Source organism: Phascolarctos cinereus, unplaced genomic scaffold, assembly GCF_003287225.1.
Source record: "Phascolarctos cinereus isolate Bilbo 61053 unplaced genomic scaffold, phaCin_HiC Scaffold_726;HRSCAF=1367, whole genome shotgun sequence".
NCBI lineage: Eukaryota > Metazoa > Chordata > Mammalia > Diprotodontia > Phascolarctidae > Phascolarctos > Phascolarctos cinereus.
This window is the reverse complement of record NW_027556098.1, coordinates 141,089,276-141,116,217: the sequence shown is the minus strand read 5'-3', so window position 1 is coordinate 141,116,217 and position 26,942 is coordinate 141,089,276. Positions and strand designations below refer to the sequence as shown.

At 36.6% G+C, this 26,942-nt stretch overlaps 1 pseudogene; it reads left to right on the top strand.

The window, feature by feature from the left end:
• The first annotated feature begins 16,402 nt into the window (after positions 1 to 16,402).
• LOC110192104 (proteasome subunit alpha type-3 pseudogene) lies at positions 16,403 to 26,733 on the top strand (annotated as a pseudogene).
• Positions 26,734 to 26,942: the final 209 nt, after the last annotated feature.

Sequence of the window (26,942 nt, the reverse complement as noted above, 5' to 3'; positions counted from 1 at the left end):
ATAACAGTATCAAACCTAGGTGAAAGTTTTCACAAAGAGGAACAAAGTATATTCTTTAAGGTACAGGTATGAACCTGACTTTAGTTCCTTAAAAATTATTCAAAACGTAAGGTATTGTTGAATAAGTAAAGTATGATTAAAGGTATGGTTTGTGAGCACTTAGAAAGTGAAACTAATCGCAAAAAAGTAGAATAGGTTCTGAAAGACCAATACAAGTCAGACTTACCTCATTTTCTTTTTTGACAAGGTTTCTAATTAATCAACTAGCATTTATTAACTGCATGTGCCAGACACTATGCAATATACTGGAGACACAAAGAAAGGCAATCAATCAATCAGTAAATGAATAAATGGGTAGATAGATGAATAAATAAATGAAGAGATAAATATACAAATAAATGAATAAACAAGTAAATAAATAAATAAATGGATGAATAAATAAATGTATGAGTAAATAAATAAATAAATGAAAATATGAACAGTCCTGTTCTCAAAGAGCACACCATCAAATAGGGGAGACAACATATACATAATTATGTACAAACAAGCTACACAAAGGCTAAATTTTGAGTAGTATCAGACAGAAGGCACTATGATTAGGAGGACTGAGAAAGGCTTATTAAAAAAAGTACCACTTTAACTGAGACTTGAAGGAAGCCAGGGAAGCAAGGAGGCAGAGATGAGGATGGAGACAATTCCAGGTAAGGGGGGACAGCCAATTAAAATGCCTTGAGTTTTGTGTGAAGAGCTGCAGGAAGTCCAGTGTTACTATACTGTAGCATACATGTGGAAGTTTAAGGTATAACAAAGCTGGAAAGGTAGAAGAGGCCAAGTTATGAATTGCTTTCAAATTCACACCAAAATTTTACATTCTATCCTAGAGGTAATAGGGAGCCATTGGATTGTATTGAATGGGGATGGAGGTTGATATGTTCAGATTTGCATATTAGGAAGATCAATTTGACAGCTGAATGGAGGTTGGATTAGAGTAGAAAGAGACTTAAGGTAGGGAGATCAACCAATCTGCTACTGCAATAGTCCAGGCAAGGGGTGATGAGGGCCTACACGAGGGCGATTGTAATGTTAGAAGAGAGAAGGGGTCATGTGCAAGAGATGTTAACCTTTCAAAAATGACAGGATTTAATAACTGATTGTATATGGGGAAGTGACAGAGTATGAGGAGTCAAACATTATGGCTAGGTTGTAAACCTGGTTTACCCTTGACAATAATATGGAAGTTAGAAAGAAGAAAAAGCTGAGAGGGAAAGATAGTGAGTTTTGTTTGGGACATGTTTAGTTCAAATGCCTATAGTACATCCAGTTTGAGATGTCCAATAGAAAGCTGGAGATATGAAATTGGAGGTCTCCAAAGGAGTTAAGACTAGATACTAGATTTGAAAATCATCAGCGTATAGATGATAATTAAATCCATAGGAACCAAATGATACCATCAAATGAAACACTATAGATAGAGAAGAAAAGAGAGTTAAGGCAGAGCCCTAAGGATCCCCATGGTTAGTGGGAGTGACATGTCTCCCAAAAAAGAAGACAAAGAAGCAGTGATTAGACAGATAGGAGGTGAACCAGTACTGAACAGTGTGATGAAAAACCTAGAAGAGAGAGTACCGAGGAGAAGAAAGGTATGAAGATTGAGAAAATGTGATTAAATTTGCCTAACAACAACAACAGCCAACATTTATATAGTGACTACTATGTTCCAGGTACTAAGTGATTTACAAATATTATCTAATTTAATCCTCACAGCAACCCTTGGAGGCAGCTGTTATTATTACTCATATTTTATAGTTAAAGAAACTGAAGCAAACAGAGGTTAAATGACTTGCCCAGGGTCACAAAGCTAGCAATTGTCTGGGACCAGATTTGAACTTGGGTCTTCCTACTAAACCATGTAGGAGTAAGTGTGGGATAATAGGCATCCTGGTACATTGGTGGTGAACTATGAATTAATACAACCATTTTGTGAATTAACTTGGAATCATGCAAATAAAGTGACTAAAATGTTCATACATTTTAAGTGAGAGATTCCTTTATGGAGCTTATATGCCAAGGAGGCTACTGATAAGAACAAAGTCTCCATGTACATCAAAATATTTACAGCAACACTTTTTGTGATAGCAAAGAATTGGAAACAAAAATAGATGCCCATCAGTTGGGCAATAGCTAATAAATAAATTGTATGTTAATAGAATAAAATATTACTGTGTTATAATAAATGACAAAAGTGATGATTATATAAATGTGTGGAAAAATCCATATGATGCAGAGTGAAGTAAGCACACCCACAAAAACAATTTACAAGAACAACCATAAAAAATGATTGTTGAAAAATTATAAAGAACAAGCATATCTTGAAAGAAATGATATAAAAATTTCACCCTTTTGCAGAGAAGTCCATAAGAGTTACACATTGCATACATTTTTAGACTTTTTTAATGTATTAACTGCTCATGCTGATTTTTCACTCTTTATATTTTTCTTTCATTTTAAAAATATCATTTGATGGGGCAGCTAGGTGGCGCAGTGGATAGAGCACCGGCCCTGGATTCAGGAGGACCTGAGTTCAAATCTGGCCTCATACACATAAACACTTACTAGCTGTGTGACTCTGGGCAAGTCACTTAACCCCATTGCCTAGCAAAAAAAAAATACCATTTGTTATGTGAAATGGATCTTTGGAAAGTGGAACAGGAGGAATATTAGGAAAAACTGGCAATTTAAAAAAGTCATCAATAAAATGTTTTAAAATTTTTAAAAAAGTGAGGTCATTGGTAAATTTGTAGAGAGTTCTAGACTTATAGAACAGGGAAATTCCACAGCCTAGTGATATCAACCAGCAGACCCCTGAGTGGCTTTTAAATAACAGCAAGGAGTATGCAAATCAATGGACTAAAAAAAGTACACTTTTTGTTTAATGAATGTCTTGAATATGTTTTATTCTTTTTTTAAAAAAAATAGAAATTGTCCTGACAAATAAAGTAGAAATTCCTCTACATATATTATTGAAGACATGGTAGCTTTCATTTTATGTTTTATTTCCAATCAAAGAATAGAAAAATAATTCTGGCTTACTTTTTTCCCATCATTTACTTAAGATGAGCAGGTCACATGACTAGTCAGAGAATTCAAAACCTAGTTGAGACATCATCTCTAGCCCCCATGTTAACTGGTTAGTTCCTGCTCTGTTTGTAAATCCAGCTTGAGATATCAGCTATAGCTCTGGCTTTTACTGGCTAGTGTCTTGATTTATGTGATAAACATCTTCACCTTCTGCTATCTGTTCTTTGATTTGTGAATCATTACCTTCACCTTCTCCTTTCTAAAAAATTCCCATGAGTTTCCCTCATTTAATGCTACATTAAATCTAGCCTCTAAATGAATTCTAGAGCCACAGAATACACACACACACACACACACACACACACACACACACAGTGAAACAATTTCCCAGCTTAAGATAACTTCGAAGGACTTCAGTAAAGGTCTGTGTCACTTTGGTAAAAAGGGAGCACAGCCCAGCACAGAGGGTATCCAGGAAAGACAGTGGGAAGCACACAAATCAACAATCAAGGGCCTCTTGGTCCTGCCTCAGCAGGCCAGCTGTGAGGCCTCCAGACCCACTGTAGAAAGCAAATTGCTAGCCCTGGAACTCTAGCACAGTAGGTACAACTAGGCCAGGCCACCCCAGCACAGCAGGGAAGCCACAAGCACTTGAGGCCTTGTAGCAGAAAGCCGGTGATCTGGCCACTGGCCCAGCATAATAAGCTTAGGACAGTGCCCCCTGTGTCTAAGGAGCAGAGCTCAACTTTAAAAGTTACAAAATACACTGAAAAATGAGTAAGAAGAGGAAAAGAGCCCTGACAATAGAAAGTTACTACGGTAACAGGGAAGATCAAAACAATAACTCAGAAGAGGATAACAACATCAAAATGCCTATATGTGAGGCCTCAAAGAGGAATATGAATTGGCCACAAGCCCAAAAAATCCTCTTGGAAGAGCTCAAAAAGGATTGTAAAAACAAGCAAAGAAAGTAGAAGAAAATTTGAGAAAAGAAAAGAGAGTTATGCAGGAGAATTATGAAAAAGAATCAACAGCTTGGAAAATGAATCACTAAAACTGGCTGAAGAAAACAATTCCTTAAAAAAAGAATTGGCACAATGGTGGAAAAAAAAATCCACTGAAGAAAACAATTCCTTTAAAAGTAGAATTCACTAAGTAGAAAAGGAAGTAGGAAAACTAACTGAAGAAATAATTCTTTAAAAATTAGAGTTGGACAAATGGAAGTGAATGACTCTATGAGACACAGAATCAAACAAAATCAAAAGAATGAAAAAAACAATAGAAGAAAATGTAAAATACCTCATTGGAAAAAAAACTGACCTTGAAAATAGATCCAGGAGAGATAATTTAAGGATTACTGGACTACTTGAAAGCCATGATCAAAAAAATCCTTCACAGCATCTTTCAAGACATTATCAAGAGAAACTGCCCTGATATTCTAGAATCAGAGGGTAAAATAGTCATTGAAAGAATATACCAATCACCTCCTGAAAGAGATCCCAAAATGAAAACTCCAAGCAGCCAGAAAGAAACAAATCAAGTATTGTGGAGCCACAGTCAGTATTACACAGGACTTAGCAGCTTATACATTAAAGGATTAGAAGGCTTGGAATATGACATTCTGGAAGGAAAAGGAGCTTGGATTACAAGCAAGAATCAACTACCCAGCAAAACTGAGTATAATCTTCCAGGGGAAAAGATGGTCATTCAGCAAAATAGGGGACTTTCAAACTTTCCTGATGACAAGGGCTGAGCTGAACAGAAAATTAGATCTTCAAATACAAGACATAAAAGAAACATAAAAAAGTAAACAAGAAAGAAAAAGATAAACATGTTATTCAATAAAATTAAACTGTTTACATCCCTACATGGGAAGATGATACTTACAACTCCTGAGAACTGTATCTCTATTAGGGCAATTAGAAGAAATATACATAGACAGAAGGTGTGGGCTTAAGTTGCCTTTGATGTGATGATATTAAAAAAAAAAGAGGTTAAAAATGATTTCACTGGGAGAAGAGGGAATAGAGGTAGACTAAATTACAACACAAGAAGATGGGCAAAACACCTATTATAGTAGAGGGAAAGAAAGGAGGGGGTGAGCATTGTTTTAACCTCACTCTCATTGGATTTTGCTCAAAGAGGGAATAACATACACACTCAGTTGGGTATAGACATTTATCTAACCCTATATAGAAGTAAGAGGGGAAAGAGAAAAAAAGGGAAGGGAGGGCTTATAGAAGGGAGGGCAGAAGTAGGAGGGCTAAGGGGAAAGAAAAGGAGGGACTGACAGAAGGGAGGTGGTGGTCAGAAGTAAAATTCCCATGTAGCCATTCTACCTATGTAACCAAAACCTATATAAGATTGCTGAAACTGCTGTTCTGGGCTCACTGATTTGTTTGCATACAGTGATGCTTATTCTCTAAACATAATAAACCAATCTTTTACATATCTCTGTATCATTGGTTATATAATTGGTCACAGCACCTTGGTCAATGAAACCTCAGACAATTTTTCAATTTTTATCACATATGTGGTCTAAGTGAACATTTTTTTGGAGATAAAAAGTGTCCTCAGAATTTGGGAATCACTTCTCACACAGTATACATGAATATCAGCTAGGCCTTTGACAAGGTCTCTCATGGTATACTTTTGGACACAATATAGATGGTCTAGATGATGGGACAATTCAGAGGATTTAGAATTCTTTGAATAGCTGGACACAATTTTAGGAGAAAATGATTTAATACCAACTGAGAAAGTGATCTCTAGTGGAATGCCCCAGGACTCTCCTTGTCCTTCTTCTGATATGTGTGAGTCTGTGTATACAAACACATTTATGTAAAACAGGTGTATTTAGGCACATACATGTATGTGTATGTGTATATATCCTCTTCTTTCCTCTCCTCTTCCCTTACCTGACGGTATTTTGCCCAAAGGAAGGTAAATTTTTATGGCCTAAAGCTCCCTACTTAACTTGGGGTTTACTGACTAGATTTCTCTCTCAAAGACCAAGCCTTAAACACATTTCACTCTGGAGCTCATAAACTGGACAACAATAGGTTCCTGCCCAACCACCACTTAATGGTTATTTTTTGGGCTCTCCTGGCTCAGAGTGATTGTAAATAGTAACTGTTTATCTTCTGGTCAGCAACCCTGAGGGTCTCCCCATCCAAGTTTCATTTTTTTTTCTTTTTGATTAAAGGGGCCATCTCCTGACTCACTTCTTAAAGAGACCTATTCACTGCATGGGTTTTGCCTGACTCAAAGTGAGAATCTGAAAAGATCTTAGCTTAAAAGGGCTAGGGTCTCCCACAGCATCCTGAGCTATCTCCAGTCATCCTGATGAATATCTGGCCACTGAACCCAGATGGCTCTGGAGAAGAGAGTGAGGCTGGTGATCTTGCACAGCCCTCCCTCACTCAAAACAAAGTCAGTTACAAGTCATGCCATAATCTCCCTGATGTCAAGGTCCTCTTCAAAAACTAAGGACAAACACAACAATGCACATATGAATAATTAGTATGCTAGGAAATCTTAATAACCTAAGCATATAGGCTGAAATTTAGTAAGATACATAATAAAAACATAAATATTTAAAATTGGATTGTTTTGTTAAAAATCAACTTTAAATGTATGTAACAGAGAAAACATAACTAGAAAAGATTTCATATGAACAAATCCTGGGTATTTTAGTGGACTCCAAGTCCAGCAGGAGTGAATGTTTTCACCAGGAAAGAAAAATATTTAATATGATCTATGTCTAGAGGGGAAACATAGCTATTATAGCTGTACCATACTTTACCTGCAGTATTGTGTTTACTTCTGTGTGCCACATTTCATGAAGGATACTGATAAGTTGAGGGCAATTCAGGAAAGGGCAACTAGGTGGTGAGGGAACTCAAAATAATATTATATTAAGATTGACTCGACTAAGGATGAATATTTAGCCTGGAGAAAGAAGTTAATTGAGGACTGGTGGGGAGGGCTGGAAAAATATACAGGGAACATCTTCAAGAATTTGAAGGCCTGTAATATGAAAGAGATTAGACTTATTTTGTTTGGCTCTGATTCAATAAGCCACTTGTGTTAAATGACCAATGAGGTTCCTTCCAATTCCAAGATACTTTGATTCTGAGAAAAAAAAAAAAAATTAGTTTATCATCCCCTGCCTTCTCCCAGCATCTTTTGACAAATTGTTATTTTAGAATCTAAACTGATTCTTCCTGCTACCTAGCAAGCTCCAAGGTTGCTTCTCTTTCATTTCCAGCTGACATGTACAGAGAATGCCAATTAACTCTAAAATTAGCATAAGCCAAACATAATTAGAAAAATATAGCAGTCAGAAATCAACAGGAGTTTCAGATCAGAATCAAATACAAATGAGCTTTGGGTCATCCATTTATTTGATTGATCCATACCAGGGCTCCACTCCATTAGCAGAGATAACCGACAACCAATAGTATATAATTTATTTATGTTCTTATTTCCAGATTTCTGGATTCTCTCTTCTTATATGTACTAGAAAGGTATATAATTTAGACCTGGATGGGACTTTGGAGATTATTTTATCTAAGCCAAGTGGTTATGTGACTTTTCCAAGGTCAATCAGTTTACAAATTTAAAAGGTAGCATTTGAATTCAGGTGCTCTTCCTCTAAATACATTGTTTTATTTTATAATATCTTCTCTCTCATTCCTGTTGTTGCTGTGCTCATTCTCCAGTGCAATAAGAATAGTTTTCCAAGAAGTATAGGTGTTTTCTATATGTCTGGATAATTTTTGCCATCTACCCACTCTGAGACTGCATACTGGGTCTGTGGTCTCAAAACACAAGTGCCCATTTCACTCTTCATTTCTTATAGTACGGTAATATTCCATTACAATCAAATGCCACAACTTATTTAGCCATTCTCCAATTAATGGGCATCCCTGTAATTTCCAGTTCTTTGCCACCACAAAGAGAGCTACTATAAACACTTTAGAAAATAGGTTCTTTTGCTTTTTCCCTAACCATCTTTGCAAATAGACCAAGTAGTGGTATTGCTGAGTCAAAGGGTATAAGCAGTTTAATAACTCTTAGGGCATAATTTCAGATTGCTCTCCAAAATGGCTGGATTGGTTCATAATTAAGTATATCTATAGAATAATTATATATACACACATATATACATACACATATATGTGTGTATATGTGTATGTGTGTTTGTATGTGTGTGTGTGTATTGTGTCTAATGGTAGCCATCTCTAGGGTGGGAGGAAGGGAAGAAAAAAAAGAAAAAAAGAAATTTACATAATAACTTTATTACATGTTTAAATGAAATAACAAGCTATACATAATTGATTTGTAGTTTCATGTACAATTATCTTCTTTTATTACACTGTATTATGGAAATGTTTGTTTTATTCCACAAATTAAAAATACAAAAACCCACAAGTCTCTTCCCCTGAGCACAAGAAGATGTCTATGAGTGTCTCTGAGTTTTATTTTTCTTGCTAGTACACCCCCTCTTATTTATGTGACACTAAATATATGTAAGATAGTGGTACCTAAGTATCAGGAGAATCACACACTTTACATGAAATCAAATTACAACAAATCCAAAAAGTAATGGTAAGATATATACTAAGTATGAAATAGTGTGCTGTAGCATATTAGCAACAATGACTCATACTTGAGAAGTAGCCTAAAAGACATTATAAAAGGTACATATAATAGGAAAATGATATAGGTTGGTAATGTAACAATAATGAAAAATAATAGATGGATGGCCTGAGTGAGTTATTAAAAAGAACCAGAGGTGAACTTCTAGTACATTAGGTGGATTCTCAGGGAAGAATTCATTGAAGAGGGGTAATCAAAACTTATACAAATTGAAAAAATCCAAAAGGACTGTCAGCTTTTTGAGTGATAAAAGCATATGCACTTCTGAAATCAGAGATTCATTAAAGGGTCAGAGTGGCATGATACCAAATCATTAGTGTGACATTTATTTTTCATTGAATTTGCCAATTTAATTTTTATTAAGTTAGCAAAATTAACCAATTTTAAGTATCATGTAGACGAATCTTTAGCTTAACACTTGTCAACATTTGGTTTAAATTTTATAGGATGAAGTGGAAATTTAGAGAAAGCAAAAACTTAATTTTTCCCAATAACTAGAATAGCAACAGTAAAAAGAACTTCAGTTTTGTGAAAGATCCTTTGAAATAAAAAACTTTGAAGTCTCCTGTCTTGTCATTCATAAAAGTAGAAAACAGAGCACATGTTTGTGTTGGTTCACTTTTTAAAATTTCCTGAGAGTTCAATCTTTGAAAATATACCAATTTGTGATAGACTTTTTCCTCAGTTTTTTTTCCCTGGATATGTGACACAATTTTGATACATGGTGCTTAAAATTGCCATTATTTAAGTAATAATTCTTATAACCATCATTTCTTAAAACTGTCAGATTCAATGTTCAAAGAGATTTCTTGCAACTAAACTCAGAGTGATGAAAGGGGGAATGTAACACATCTGCCTTTACTCAAAACAAGACACTAGGTTTCAAACTAGCCAGAAATTATTCTTGTGAAGACCAACTTTCAGGACTCCTCTCCTGACAGCAACAAACAATACATGGCTAATTCCCTTTCAGGACTAGCCTTAAGCAAAATTGTGAAGCCCTCAAAATTTGAATTCCAGAGGCTGCCACCATCCTTCTTCCCTACCAACCCCATTCCCTCATTTGAATTAACTAATAACTGAATTCTTAGCTGATAAGAATTTCTAAGGGAATTTGCACTCTAATAAAGGACTTTGGAATATCTAAAAGCCTTAAAACAAAGTAGCTAACATGATAGAATACTATTGGATAAGGAATGGTATTTGGGGGCTGAGATCCAATTGTAACCAAAAAGTGTCAAATCTACCTCAGCAATCTCTTTTCTCTTTATTCCCACTGCTAGGGTAGTATTTCATTACTATTTCCTTATACTAACACAACATTGTATTAATAGCTCTTCATAACCCCAACCCTAGCTATAATAATAATTATTATCATTATTTATATAGCATTTTAAGGTTTGTTTTGTGTATATTAATTCTTTACTGAAATCTTCCTGACTCTGGGTCCCCTACTCTATTTAATGCACCCCGTGCTTGTCTCTTTAATATAACTCTTTTCTATAGCATTATGACACAGTGATTAGGATATAGATTTGGTTTGAACCCTAGCTCTGCTATTAACTCCCTATGTGATTTTGGGTAAGTCACTTGCCTTATCTTGGTCTTTTCCATATTTATAAAATGAGTAATTTGGATTAGAGGTCCCAGACCTAAATCTCTTCTAATCTATGTTACTCTTATAACTATTTTATACTCCATTACCAGGTGGTTAACGTCTTCTGAAAAAAGAAAAAGGAACAAAGAAAGCACTCAGAATGTACACAATTCAACTATCTTGCCTGAGGCAAAAGCTGGCCTTATAATCCTATTACTGGTCTTTTCTTGATGGTAAAAATCACTTCATGAGGTAAGGGGGGAATATTAGGATCTTACTTCAACATAGTGTCTTAGACCATGGCTTAATGCACAGGGAATATTGTTAGCTCTCTTTCTGTCTGTCTCTCTGTCTCTGTCTCTCTGTCTCTCTCTCACTGATGCACCACCCTTTAACCTATCTATATACAAGAAATGCTTTTTTTCTTATTATTGTTTTTTGCCTCTAGTCACTGACTATATATAACCCCTACCTCTCTTTCCAAGATCCTTCACTTGCCTCTTAACAGCTTCATCTTTCAACTGCAAATGATTAAACTTCATCTACAAGCCTACTTTAGGATACTTTTTTTTAATTTTATTTTTTAATTATGTGTAAAACAAAAATTTTTAATGTTTTTTTTCCAAATTCTCTCTCTCCCTCTGCTCCTCCCTCCTTGAGAAGGCAAGCAATTTGATATAGATTATACACATGCAATCATGCAAAACATTTCCATGTTACCCATGTTACAAAAAAAAAAGACCAAAAAAAACCCCTCAAGAATAATAAAGTAGAAAAAATATGCTTCAATCTGCATTCAAGCTCTATCACTTGCTGGGAATAGCTAAGTCATTCACAGTTGATCATTATACAACATTGCTATTACTGTTAAATGTTCTCCTGGTTCTGTTCATTTCACTTTGCATTAGTTCATCTAAGTTTTCCCAGGTTTTTCTAAAAGCATCCTACTTGTCATTGCTTTTAACACAATAGTATTCCATCATTCAACCATTTCCCAATCTTGATGGGCATGTCTTCAATTTCCAATTCTTTGATACCATAAAAATTTGTGTACATGTCAGTCTTTTTGCTTTTCCTTTTATCTCTTTGGGGTACAGACTTAGTAGTGCTATTTCTGGGTCAAAGAGCATGCACAGTTTTATAGTCCTTTGGTCTTAGTTCCAAATTGTTTTTCCAGAATAATTGGACCAGTTCACAACTCTACCAACAAACAATGCATTAGTGTCTATTTTTCCATATCCCCTCCAACATTTTTCTTTTCTGTTTTTATCAGCCAATCTGCTAGATGTGAGGTGGTGCCTCAGAGCTGTTTTAGGACACTCTTTAAGAGGCCAGTGAAATACTGAGCAATTTTCTGACCCTGTAGCCTCAAGAATGGAGATGATCCCATTTTGATCCCACAGAATTCCTAGATCCTGGCACCAGTTAGCTACCTATTCTTCAAATTGCTTCTACTGTGACTCCTGTCCTTCTTTCTATGGTAAACAACAACAACAAAGAAAGGAGGGAAGGAAAGAAGGAAGGAGGAGGAAGGCAGGAAGTCAGAAACAAAGAAGGGAGAGAGCAGAAAGAAAAAGGTAAAAATTATTTTTGCAGAAGTTTTAAACTTTTAAATAAACAACAGCAATACTTCTATGTTAAAAAATTAATAGTTCCTTTTAAAAATATTGCCATAACATATATAACTTCAAGAGAATCCTGAGCTTTCTTATAGATCATATTTATGACTATAGGATTTAGACCTGGAAGGGATCTCAGAGGTCATCTAATCCAATTCTCTTATTTTACAGAGTAAGAAACTGAGGCCCAGAGGGAAAAAAATTACTTCTCCAAGATCACATAGGCAGTAATTAGCAGAGCACAAATTTGAACCCAAGTCATTTGAATCCAAATCCAGATCTCATTCTTCCTCATCCCTAAGATAGTAAGTAAATACTGAAAATAAGATTGTATGATTGTAAGTAAGATAGATTTGATATAAAAGTGACTTTTTTATGTGAAGTGGAATCAAATAGGATAAAGATCCCTTGAGTAGCATGAAATAGGTATCTATGTTTGAAACCAACCCGATAACCTATTATTTGTGTAACCTTAGATAAATCATTTAATTTCTATGAACCTCAGTTTCTTCATCTGAAATATGGGGATAATGAAAATACACAATTTTGCAGGGATTGAAATAGATTATGTACATAAGACATTTTTAAAGCACAGAGATATTTCAATTATTATTATTATTGTGTCCAGGAACCCTTTTACTGAAATTGGGAGTATATAGTGCAGTTCTCCATTTCTGACCTCTTTCTTGATCACAGAGAAAAAAAATATTCTGGCTCTACTTTTGATAGGGGGAATAAATTTTCTCCTTTATCCTCTATTCTGTTTTTGGTTTATAATGATCTGACTTCTAACCCCATATTTGGAAACTTGAACAGCTGGTTTTCCATTGCAACCAGAAAAAAAAAACGTTATTCTCAATTAGCTGTATTATTTTGGACTTCATTTGGATGTATTATGAATGGATAGTCCCCTAGTCCACAGATTGGTTGTTGATATACATCAGGAAGAAACATGATTATCTATTCTATTATGACTGGGAATTCACAAAGAGAAGAGGTGTTTACCAACACCTGCACTCTGTAATTCTAGTGTTCAAAAGCAATTATGATTATTATTGTTATTTTGCATGTATATCGCACATCCTTATTTGCCAAGAGCTTACAACTGTGTATTTTATTAGTTTTTTCTTCCAAGAGCCCTAAGAAGTATGTGAGCATTATTGGCCTTATTTTACAGATTAAACATCTGAGGCAATTAAGAAGTTCAAGGAAGTTTCAATTTATTTTCAGCTTTGGAAGAAAAGTTGCACATATAAAATAAGTCCATCTGAAAGAGTAAAATGTTTCCTTTTCTTGCCCCACCTGGAATTTCCTTCAAAAAAAAAATTTAGCTAGGATTAGGAAGAGCTCAAAATAGGTGATAAGCAGAGCGGTGCAAATTAAAAAAATCTCCAGCATTCACCTCATGTCTTCCAAGCTAACAAAACTTATTGAAAAAAAAAAAACAACCACCTTAGAGAACATACATCATCACCATCTTCTGGATTTCTCCACCTGGAAGTTTGATGATCATCTCAAATATAACATGTTCAATGCACAACTCATCATTTCTCTCCCTCCACCCCCAAACTTTTCCTTCCAATAGCCCTGCTTATGTTGAGAGATGCCATTTTCAGAACCTCTATGTTATCCTTGACTCTTTGCCCTCCCTTTTTCCTCACTTGCAGCGAGTCTTGTTAATTCTTATCTTTAAAAAAAGCTCTAGCATTTGTCCCATTCTCTCCACACAGCCTCCACCCTAATCTGGATTATTGTAATAGTTTCCTAATTGGTCTCCCTCCTTTCAGTTTCTTCTCTCTAATTCAAGCTTGACTCAGATGATGAAATAATCTTTCTGAAGCACAGAATGGACTACGCTATTTCCTTATTCAAAAATAACAGTGGCTTCCTATTGCCTCAATGACAGAATATAAATTTCTCAGCTCTGCCCTTGAAACCCTTGAATAGTTTCATTCTAGTCTACCTTTTCAGAAGTTTCATATTGTTCCCCTTCATGAACTTCATGATTCAGTGAATCTGGACTATTGACTGCTCCCCAACCTTGGATTTTCAAATGCTGTTTCTGTACCTTTTCACAGCATTTCTCATGCTTGGAATATTCCTCACCTCGATGTTTAAGAATCCTCATCTCCTTTCAAGGACTATTTCAGGTTCCATTTCCTATGGGAAGGTTTTCCTAATTCTCTAAATTCTAAGTATTTTCATTCTCCTAGAATGAAACTTCTATTTACTTATCCATTTATGTGTTCTATCATTGAATATAATGTAAGCATTCTGAGACCATAGACAATTTTGCATTTTTGCCCTTATCTGAAGCCATTGCATTGTATGTATGGTAGTAGATCTTTAATATTTAATTTCCAAATGTATTTAAAGTGAAAATGGTATCAAAAATATATGTGTGTGTGTATACACATATGTAAATGTTGATCACCCTCTCCTCCTTCATATTGTTCTCTTAAAATTTTCAGGATGTTATTCTTTCCTGGTTTTCCTTCTACCTATTTGACCATTCCTTCTCTCTCTCCTTTGCCAGATCCTCCTCCAGATCATGCCCTCTAACCAGGGCTCCTTCCTTGGTCCTCTTTTCACCCTCTATACTACTTCACTTGGTGATCTCATCAGCTCCCTAATTTGATGATTCTCAAATCTACCTTTCCCCTGCCACAATCTCTCTGTTGACCTTCAATCTCACATCTCCAATTGTCTATTAGATATCCAACAGAAATTTGAAACTCAGTACATCTCAAACAGAACTCATTATCTTAACCCTCCCCACTTATACCTAATTATAGTGGAAGGTGACATCATCCTCCCAGTTCCTCAGGCTCACAACCTAGAAGTCATCCTGGATTCCTCATTATCTCTCACCCCTCATATCCAAGCTGTTGCCAAGGCCTGTTGATTTAACCTTTGTATAATCTCTCAAATATCCCCCTTCTCTCCTCTAACACTATCACAACTCTAGTGCAGTCCTTCATCTGGATTATTGCAATGAACTTCTGATGGGTCTGCCTGCTTCAAGTGTCTCCCTACTCTAATCTATTTAGCCACAAAAGTGACTTTGCAAGAGCACAGATCCTGTCGTGTCATCCCCTAATCAAAAACTCTAATGACTTCCTATTGCCTCCAGGAGCAAAAACAAAATGCTCTATTTGCCATTCAAAGTCCTTTATACCTAGCCCTCTCCTACCTCTCCAATCTTCTTTTACCTTCCTCCCCAAAGTATACTCTTTGATCTGATGACACTGGCCTCCTTGTTGTTCCAAGAACAAGACACTCTATCTCTTGGCTCTGAGCATTCTTTGTGACTGTTCCCCATGCCTAGAATGGTATCCCTTCTCTGCACTGACTATTGACCATCCTGGCTTCCTTTAAGCTCCAACTAAAATCTTCCCTCCTACAGAAAGCTTCCCTAATCCTTCTTAATTCCAGTGTCTTCCCTCTGTTAATTATTTACTATTTATCCTGTATGTAGCTTGCTTTGTACGTATTTTTGAATGTTGTCTCCCCCATTAGTTTGTAAGCTTCTGGAGGATGGGGGCTATCTTTTGCCTTTTTTGTTTGTTTGTTTTTATCCCCAGCAAAATGTCTGGCACATAGTAACTACTTATTAAATATATATTGATTGACATGTGTATTAATTAGATACATATATTATAATGTATTATATGAATATGTATGTGTGTATGTGTATATATGTATGTATGTATATGTATCTATCCATACATACATACACTCTATTTGAATCCAAGGCAAACTGTCAACATTACAGTAAAACAAGTTTATGTTCCAACCACTAATGCTAAAGAGGCCAAAGTTGATCAGCTCTATGAAGATCTATAACATCTTCTAGAAATAATGCCAAAAAAAAAGGTCACATTCATCATAAGGGATGAAATGCTAAAGTAGAAAATCAAAATATAATTGGAATAACAGGCAAGTTTGGCCTTGGAGTACAAAAAGAAGCAGGGCAGAGACTAATGGGATTTTCTCAAGATAATTCACTGTTCATAGCAAACACTCTTTTTCAACAACCCAGAAGGCAACTCCACAAATGGACATCACCAGATGGTCAATACTGAAATCAGATTGATCATATATTTTTCAGTCAAAGGTGGAGAAGCTCTTTGCAGTCAATTAAAACAAGACTTAGAACTGTGCTCAGAACATGAGCTTCTTATCACAAAATTCACACTTAAAATGAAGAAAACATTGATAACCATGAGACAATACAGGTATGAAATATCCCTTATGAAGTAGAAATGATTAATAAAAGGGCAGAGCCAGGATGGTGAAATAAAGACAGGGACTACCCTGAGCTCCCCAAATTCCCCTCTAAAATACTTTAAAATAATACCCCCCAAAATTCTGGAGTGGCAGAACCAACAAAATGACAGGGTGAAATAATTTTCTAACCCAAGACAACAGGTTGTCAGGAAAGATGCATCTCACTGGGCTGACAGTGGAGCTCAGTCCACCACAGGCCACCTCAAGCAAGCCAGCAGAAGGCCTTGGGGGTAACTGAATCAGTGGCAGTGGCTTCCAGACCTCTTAGCTCACTGACAGTAAAGGGGGGAGGGGTAACAACTGGCCAGAGATTTCAGGTGACTTTTTACTGGCACTGGATGCAGGACTCTGTTACAATGCCCATATGTTTCTGGATTTCAATCTAAGGATAAAGAGAAGTACTAGCAGGAACAGGGACCCTGGTCACAGTTCCAAGGCAAAAAAGAATGCATATGGTTGCTCACAAACCAAAGCACAGGCCAGAAGAGCAGTGACCACGCCTCTCCTTAAAGAATATTACCTTGGAAAAACTGAAAACCTATACAGTCCCGGAACGAGCTCTGCAAACAGCAGTATGAAAAACCTGAAGCTTGGAAAAGTGTCTCCTTCACTTCAGGGGCAGAGTACAACTTCAACAGAAAGTTAAAAGTCAAGAAAGAGGTTGCAAAAATGAACACACAATAATAAAAGAACTGGACCACAGAAAGTTACTATGATGACAGGGAAGATCAAAAAACAAACTCAAAAGACAACCAAGTCAAAACAGCTCAAATAATTTTGTGGAAATTGTGAATTAGCCTCAAGCCCCCAAAAGAAGAATTCCTGAAAGAGAAGAAAAATTGGGGGAGAATGAGAGGGATGCAAGAAAATCATGAAAAAGACTCAACAGCTTGGTAAAGGAGACACACAAAAATAATACTGAAGAAAATAACACTTTTAAAAACTGAATAGGACAAATGGCAAAAGAGGCACAAAAATCCACTGAAGAAAACAACTCCTTCAAAAAAGGCCTATGGGGCAGCTAGGTTGAACAGTGGATAGAATACCGGCCCTGGAGTCAGGAGGACCTGAGTTCAAATTCAGCCTCAGACACATAACAGTCACTAGTTGTGTGACTCTGGGCAAGTCACTTAAACCCAACTGCCTCACCAAAAAAAAAAAAAAGCTCATTGATTGAAAAAAAAATCCTTAAAAATTACAATTGAGCAAATGGAAGCTAATGACTCCATGAAACATCAAGAAACAATCAAACAAAATCAAAAGAATGAAATGATAAAAAGAAAATGTGAGATATTTCATTGGAAAAGCAACTGACCTGGAAAATAGATCAAGGAGAGATAATTTAAGAATCATTGGATTACCTGAAACTCACAATAAAATAAAAAGCCTAGACATCATATTTCAAGTAATTATCAAGGGAAATTGCCCTGATATCATAAAACCAAAGGGTAAAATAGAAATTGAAAGAATCCCCCAATCACCTCCTGAAAGAGATCCTAAAATAAAAACTCCCTGGAATATTATTACCAAATTCCAAATCTCTCAGGTCAAGAAGAAAATATTGCAAGCAGCCAAAAAGAAGCAATTCAAATAACATGGAGCCTTAGTTAGGATACCATAAGATTTAGCAGCTTGTTCATTAATACATGAGAGAGCTCTGAATATGATATTCTGGAGGACACAAGAGCTAGGATTATAACCAAGAATCACCTACCCAGCAAAAATGAATCCTTCACAAGAAAAAAAAAAATGGACATTTAATGAAATTGAGGTTTTCAAGGTCCTCATCATCCCTTATCAGGGCTATTGCGACAGCGTCCTAATTAGTCCCCCTGCTGTCAGCCTCTTCTTTCTCCAATCCACCCTCCATGTACTTTCCTATTTGAAATTCCTAAAACATGAGTCTGAATGTCATTTCTCTGCTCAAGAATCTTCAATGGTTCCTTCTTTCCATTAGGATAAAATACAAACCTCTCTCTTTGGCTTTTAAAGCCAAACCTAGCTACAACCTTATCTTTTCATATTAATTTCACATGATGCCTTCTTCATGAGGTCAAGGATACACTGAAATTGACCTACTTGCTCTTTCTCAGTACACATCTTTCCCTTCTCCCACCTCGGCCTTTGAATATCCCCTATGTCTGCAATGAATTCCTTCATTCTCAGCTCATCTTGGAACCCATAACTCCCTTTAACATTCAGCTTAAATGTGACTTAGTACATGTGACCTTTCCCAAACTCCCCAGTTGTTGGTAGTCAGGATCCCTATGCTAAGACCATTCCTCTCTTTTTACTATTAGAAAACACTCCCATTTTCCAGAACTAAGGCTCAGGAAGCAAGCTGTACCCTAAGCTTGGCATAACAACAATCCTTTTTGCACATGCTCTGGATGAATTCAGCCATGGTAAAATCTCAGAATTGTTTCCCACCAGCACTAGCCGTCCCTGACCTCAGACCTGCAGAAACTACGCTTTGGTCCTGAAGCACTGCTATGAATCAAACTTGTCTCATTGTTGCTGTTATCCCTCATTGTCAGGGCTACAGCCTACTGATGGACATTGGTATATATACATGTATTAAGATCTGCTCACACTTAAGTAGGTCTCCCTGGCACCAGAGGAGGCCTCAGCATATGTGTCAAGCTTTTCTCCTCCCAAAGGAAAAAGTGGCTTATGACCACTGTTATCTCTTTGGTGGTATTTCTATTTTTCAGAGTTAACTGCAGTTGTAATAACCTGGGTGAGCTCTTTGGTATTTTTAGAGTTAACAATGGTTGCAAAACCTTTGGGACTCTTTGGTCACTTGTTTTCAGGGTTGACAATACTTTCCCCAAAAATTGTTTGTGTTTATTTAGTATACATTTTGTGCTAACTTATTAGCGTATCACCTCTACCACCTTTGAGGTAGAATGGTAGAATATGAGTCCTTTGAGGATAAGGGCTCTTTTTGCCCTGGTATCCCTAGCACATAGTAAAGGTTTAACAAATTGCTATTAAAGTGAATGACATTGGAGTGGGAAGTGACAATGAAATAAAAGTTCTTTTAATGTGGTTACAGAGAAAGTTAGGAATTTTTAGAGGGCCGTTGACAACCTACTTCTCCATCTAGTATTATGCTACTTCATACACACACATATGTATACATACATATATATGTATGATAATAAAAACACATACATATACACACATATTACTATTAGCTTATTTTATTGAGAATATCATTTAGATTCAATTCAATTACATTAAGTAAATATTCATCAAGAGCTAGAAATTCAAGTTACACAGATAAATAAAAATACAATGGCTATCTTGAAAGAGCTTATAGAAAGACCAGTACTGAGAATACGGACAGTGTGTTGGGAGTAGATATCTAAAACAATCTCCTTTTTGGTATTATTAACTTCATTTTGGAGGGGCAGTGTGGTACAGTAGAAAGCACACTGTCTCTGGGGCCAGAGGTCCTAGGATCAAATCCTATCTGTGATGCTTACTACCTAATGGCCTAGACCGTAACTTAACCTCCCCTGAGCCTCAGTTCCCTTGTCTGTAAAACAGGAGATTGGACAAGCTGGACTCTGAGGTGTTTTCCAGTTCTAGCTCTAAGATCTTATGATTCTTTTTAGTATATAAAGTAGGCTTTGGCTCAGAACTTACAGCAGGAGTTTCTCTTTCTTCAAAAATCCCCAATCCAAGTTCCTCCCTCACCCCCAAACACACACATATTTACACACACACACACACACACACACACACACACACACACTCACACACACATCAAACCCACTACTGAATTTCTTAGCGCACCATCGAGAAATTTAAAATCATACTCCAAGTGTGGTTTTCCTGTTTCTTTGCCTTGCTTTCTACTTTGGTTCCTAATCAGTGCAATGTATGTAAAGGACACTAATAGATCTCAGATTGGACCTTCTTTGGGATGTAATCTTTATAAAGCTACTTCATATGGCTTCTTCAGTCCTTATCCCATCTTAGACTGACACTTATGAGCTGGGTTCTCAGAGTGTGACTTCTGTCTCCCTCTCAGGAGATAAGAGTAGACTTGTGGAATGGGCAGGCTGTCATTTTACTCCTATCAGTTTGAGCCCTTATTTATCTGTGTTCTCCCCATTATGAATTTCCACTGATTCAATGCCCAGTATCATCTAATCAATCAACATCTACTAAGTTTTACAAAAGGGTATTTTCTGAGGATATATACCAAGAACAGAAGTATAATGGTATCTAGGTTCTTCAGTGCTTTCAGAGATAACATGTTATGGTGGAAAGAATCAAAGTACTTTGGTTTGTAAGTTTACTCATGCTTACTTGTCTGATACTGGGCAAACCACTTAAATTATCTGAAGCCTCAGGCTTTTCATTTGTAAAATGAGAGGGCTGAACTAAATATAAAAGGCCTTTCCTAGCTCATGAGAGAGACAGAGACAAGGAGACAGAGAAAGATGGAGACAGAGACAGAGAGAAAGAGACAGAAAAAGAGGCAGATGGGAGGAACAGAGAGAAAGAAAGAGGGAAAGAGAGATATAGAGACAGACGCAGACACACAAACACAGACACAGACACAGACACAGACACACATACACACAGACATCCAAAACAACACCTACCTAATGATTAAAAGTGCATGCATTCTTCTGTAGGTCTAACCTTTTGTTTCTGTGCCTCCATAAGAAAGAATAATGAACATTTTTGATGCCCACTAATAAAAAAAAAGTGTCGCACCTTGTCCAAATTACTATTTTAAAGATAAATTAAATGTTATTATAAAGGAGCAATTTGCCTTTTTGGGTGGTATGTGAAGAACAAGAAGCACAGAAAAGGAGAGCAGCAATGGCAGAACAGCAGCAAGCACTGAGATGAAATGTTAATAGGGAGAAGAAAAATCATATTCCCTAGAGGCCCAAGCTCATGCATAGCCAAAGATAATTGAAATTGAGCATAAGTTTTAACTGAAGACATTCCATCTTTGCCAAATGGAACCCTCAGATACAGCAGCACATGCACTTATTGAGAAATAAATTCCCTAGCTCTTTATACCCCAAACTTAGCTAATTGAATTCACAACCCAAATTTCACTCTAAGGTGTTATCAGTCAGGAAAGCAGCATGGTGGAGAGACAAGGGGACTGGAGTGGGAGTCAAGAAATTTGAGTCTGTCATGTTAGCTATGTGATTCTGAGGAAGACAATAAATAAGTCATTGTGAATCTCAGTTTCTCATCTGTCAAATTCAATTTAATTCAATAAAAATTCATTATATGCTTACTATGTATGCAGCACCTTTTTAAGTTCTGGTGATGCAAAGTCAAAACCAAAATCATATCTGTCCCCAAGAAGCTTCTATTCTACAGAGTATTATAGTACTTGTTCTCCCTACCTAAAAGGATTGTAAGGATCAAATGAAATAATGAATGCAGACATCATTTGCCAAGTGTAATATGATGTTAAATTTTCTGACAAACCACTTTGTGTCAGACAACTTGTCTGAGTGTGGGTGGAAGCATCATATTAATTAAAGACATTCATTATCATGTGTGCACCTGGACTCATTATACCTGACATTTCTGTGACAATTGAGAGAAAATTGTATTGACAGACCTTCCTTGAGCATAACTACTCAAAAAGTACCATCTTAAATCAATTAGTGGTGGATTTCAGCCTCAATTTTGTGGTAGGCAAATAATACTCAGAAAAGTAAATATCCTAAATATTTAGATGCTAAAAGCAATCGTAATAGCAGGAGATGGTGTCATCTACCTCTAGACAGATATTTGGGATGGAAACAGTCAATAAGGACTTGGAGATTGCTAATGGAATATTAATGCCATTGATCTTTTCATTGACAATAGTGATATTATTCTGTACCTTCATTTGGTAATTTTTATCTGTCTTTTGCATATCTATGCTATGACATTGATGGATTCTAATCTACAACGTTGAAAGACATATCCACCTTGATGAGATCACAGATATATTTGAGTATCTTAAATTTTGCATAAGCTTATATATATACACATACATATACATATGTCTGTACATATATACATATACACACATATATATACATATATATGTATATATATACATACACATATATACATATATATGTATATATATATATATATATATATATATATATATATACACACACACACATACACACACACACACATGCACACAGATATACATAAATTTGTTGGTTATCTGAGCATAGGTCAACCATAGAATGAATGTGATTATTGGTAGCCCAAATGTTATTATTTGTTAAGATTGCAGTAATTCTATATGAAGAGTATTTGGGAAACTGCCCACTACACAAGAAAAAAAATCAGTTTATAAAGACTTTCTGTGATTTATCACATATAAAAACACACACACACATACACACACATACATACACACACACACACACATACACACACACACACATATACATTTTACCTGTCCATGTTCTTAGAGTTCAGACTTCTATCAACTTGAAGTATATACAACACAGTCAGGAAGTCTCTTATAATAGTGGCAAATAGCTACAATAAATTTTGAGAACTTTATTCCTTTAGTGAGGTAATGTTATTTTCAGACTTTTACTAAGACAGTTATTGTTTCTAAAAAATAATTAAATGAATGAATGGACAGACAGACAGATAGATATACAGACAAAATAATAGAGAGAGAGAGAGAGAGACAGATAGACAGATGGACAAACAGATAAACAAGGCAGAGTTTGGCAGGTGAACCCACCTTGGTCTCAGAGTCTTCCCTGTCTGCTTGCTCCCTTGTCCTCAGTTCAAGAGTAGAGCCCAAATTGGGTTCCAGGGCCTAAGTTCTACCTCCCTCAGTTTCCTCAGGGCCAGGGGCGAGGTCAAGGCCCCAGACTCAGCTGGATCCTTTAGACCCTTGAATCCTTCCACACCCCACTCCCAGGTACAGGCAGGCCCGGAGAAGAGGAAGGGTTTCATAGGGAAGCTCTGACCCCTCAGCAGAGTAGACAGCCTAGGCACAAGGAGAGTCCCTGCCTCATGACTCTCTTTCTAGATGAGGTGGAAAGAGAGAAGAGAAAGTCTTTGGTGAGACATCCATTAACCATTTCTTTACTCCCTCTATCCACCCATCTATCCATGCATTCCATTAATCAATCTATAAACATTTATTGTGTCTTCTATGTGCCAGTCACTAGGGATTCCAAAGGAGGCAAAAGAAAGTCCCTGACCTCAAGAAGCTCACAATCTAAAAGAGGAGATAACAAGCAAATATGTACCAGTATGTGCAATCAAGCTATATACTGGATAAATAGGTATAATTAAATGAAAGAAGGCACTAGAATTAAAGGGATTGGGAAGGGTTTCCTTCCGAAAATGAGATTTTAGTTCAGACTTGAAGGAAGCCAGGGAAGCCAGTAAATGGAGATAAGGAGGGAGAGCATTCTAGGCATGGGGGATAAGCAGAGAAAATGTCTAGAGCCCTCAACTAGATGGATAGATGGAGCATCTTGTCCAAGGAACAGCAAAGAGACCAATATCAGGGAGTAGAGTATAAGTAGGGATTTAAGTGTAAGAACACTAAAAAGGAGGGTGGTTTGGCTAGGCTGTGAAGGGCTTTGAATGCTAAATAGAAGATTTTGTATTTGATCCTAGACTCATCCATCCAACCCATCTATCCATTACTTCCCTCATTCACACCCCTCTCCACGTTCATATCATTCATATCTTCCACTTACCTTCTTCACTAGATTGTACCCTTACCCTAATGACTCCCTTTTTTTTCATTCCCACACTCACAAATCTTATTAGCAACTTACTCACACTCCCCACTCTTACACTTTCACACATGAATCCTATACTAACTTACTTGCTATCCTCACACATACATGGATAATCACACACAGAGTGAATGTATGATACCTGTCTTAGTGTAGAAGTACACACACATAGAGTATAGGTACCCACTTAGAGGTACACATATAAGGGGACACTTCTGACAAGTGTGTTCATATGGAGGGGCATACAAATAATGAATATATGTGGTAGAGGCAGATATACATAGGAGTGACACACTTCTCATGTCTCAGGGCTACTCATTTCTTCTGGTGCTGTCTTTGCCCTGTTTAGTCATGTTGTCTCTAATAGATATAATTTGCACCATTTATGTTCACATGGAATATAGACTTTACCAAGTATTGCTTCTGGCTGAACATTTGCAGAGCTATAGCTGCTATCTGAAGGTGCTCTACTAGTCCCACAATCATTGGCCTCTACCAGGGATGGCTCTGCTAGACATATGATTGAAAAGCTTCTCTCTCCTTTTAGATTCTGGTTTAACTACAATATTTAGTTGAGGTATTACAGTTATCCCTTCCAATTATGGGGATGAGGGGTGTGGTGCCCCACAATCTGGAAGTTTTTGGCCCTAACTTTGTCCCAGAGAAGTCTGAATTTTTTTCTTTTTCTTCTACGAGGTGTTTACAATATCTTATTGTAAAATTTGGGTTGATATTATACAGTACTATACATATATTTTAGGTATTTCTGACTTTTAAAACTTTTTTTCTATACCATCCACTGGCCTTTGCATGTCATCTGTGGCTTCTACAAAAGTCCTGAAAAATTCCCATTTAATTTCTTATGCTGACCCGTGACATACCAAAACCATGTTGGGGAAAATCTGAATGTGAAAGGGATAATTGTACAAGGTTTTTTTTTGTTTGTTTGTTTTTTAAAACCTCTCTCTATGAGAAGAATGGAGTCTGCCATCTTTCCTTTAACTTCAAGGCCAGAGGTTTAAGGTCCATCTCAGAATTTTTTTAGAGAGGGAGGCCTTTCACAAACCCAGTATCAGACTAAAGAAAAACAAATAAATTAAAATAAAACCTTTGTTACTCATCCTCCCCTCCCAAAGTAGAGATCTGTCAGTTCTCAGAATTTTGGTCATGGTAAGTTTTTTTTTTTTTAAACTTTTCCTTCTTCTTAAAGGAAATTATCTGACCCCAGTGTCCAAGCCCTTTTGGAACACAGAGATGACTAGCTACCTATGTAGTTCTATAAGGTATTCAGCCTGAAATTCAACCTTCTCCTTCCTGCTTACTAGATGCAACCTTTAATGATTTAAGGCAAAAAAAAAAAAGATCTTTGTATATCTTACTTAATAGCTATAGTTTCTTGAAAATTGTTCTAGTGACTACCTTTTTAAATAATTGCCAAGGACTTTCTGTGTTTCAGGATTCCTTGTTTTATGAACTCTAAGAATCTCTTTTGCCTCTGCTGCAAATGAATGGGAGAGGAAAAGGCAAATAACAACAAGAAAAACTCAACTGAACAACTTTTGAGGCACCATCCTTATCTCAATCCTTTCTTTCAAATTAATGCTTTTATTATGCATATATACCTGGCCAAAAAAAAAAAACCCAGAACAAATAAAAACAAATAAAACCCTTCCCTGCTAAAATGTATTAAAATTTCTCAGTGATAGAGAATATTGTTTTTGACTTTTAAATTTTTTTTCCCTTAATCTCTCTCATTTGTCCCTCAGTCAGTGGGCTGGAAGCTCAGGAGGCAGCCGCCACCTCCGGGCCATGCTCGGGAACTGGGGCTGTGATCTAGCTTCTCTCTCACCACAGAAATTGACTTTTCCCACTGACCTTCTAAGTTGTCTTTGGCATTCATGGGTTGAGAAGTCTGGAAACCCCCACAGCTGCCCACAGTTCAGTCCTCTGAGGCCTGCTCCAGGTTCTCTGTGGCCTGTGTGCCCATGCCAAAATGCATTTCTCTCCCAGCCAGCCATGAAATACCCTTCTGATCCAATCAACCATCCATGTTGTCTTGGGCTGGAAATTTGTTTCACTCTGTCTTTTTGTGGGTTCTGCTGCTTTAGAATTTGTTTAGAGCTATTTTTATAGGTATTGGAGGCGTTTGGGGGAGAGCTCAAGCAAGTCACTGCTTTCACTCTGCCATCTTGGCCCCACCTGCAGATGCTTGTTTTTTAGCAGACATAGCTACAGAAGAAGCCTCCAACTTCAGATCTAACTATGGCTATAATATTCCACTAAAACACCTTGGAGACAGAGTAGTCATATATGTACATGCTTACACACAGTAACGTGCTGTCAGACCTTTTGGTTGCAGTTTCATGTTAGGGTCTTACGGTGCAAATGAGGGAGCACAATTCTACGTGACTGACCCATCGGGTGTTTCATACAGTTATTGGAGATGTGCCATTGGTAAAGCCAGGCAAGCAGCAAAAACAGAGATAGAGAAACTCCAGATGAAAGAAATGACTTGTCTTGATGTTGTTAAAGAAGTTGCAAAATAATATATATAGTACATGATGAAGTTAAGGACAAAGCTTTTGAAATGGAGCTCAGTTGGGTTGGAGAACTAACCAAAGGAAGGCATGAAATTGTTTCGAAAGATATAACAGAAGCAGAGAAATATGCCAGTATGAAAGAAGATGATGAATCAGATGATGATATCATGTAACATGAGTGCTACAATACTTTTTTTAAAGAAATGTTTTACGTGTAAACTATGTACAAGTGGCATCCTGTGGATTATTAGCCCAGTGACAGATTACCAATTTATTAAAAATGCATCTTGCATCAAAAAAAAAAAAGATTGGACTCAAGATTACTAAGGTTCCTTTTAATTCTAAAGCTATGGCCTTATGAACCTCTGAATTTAGATTTGGG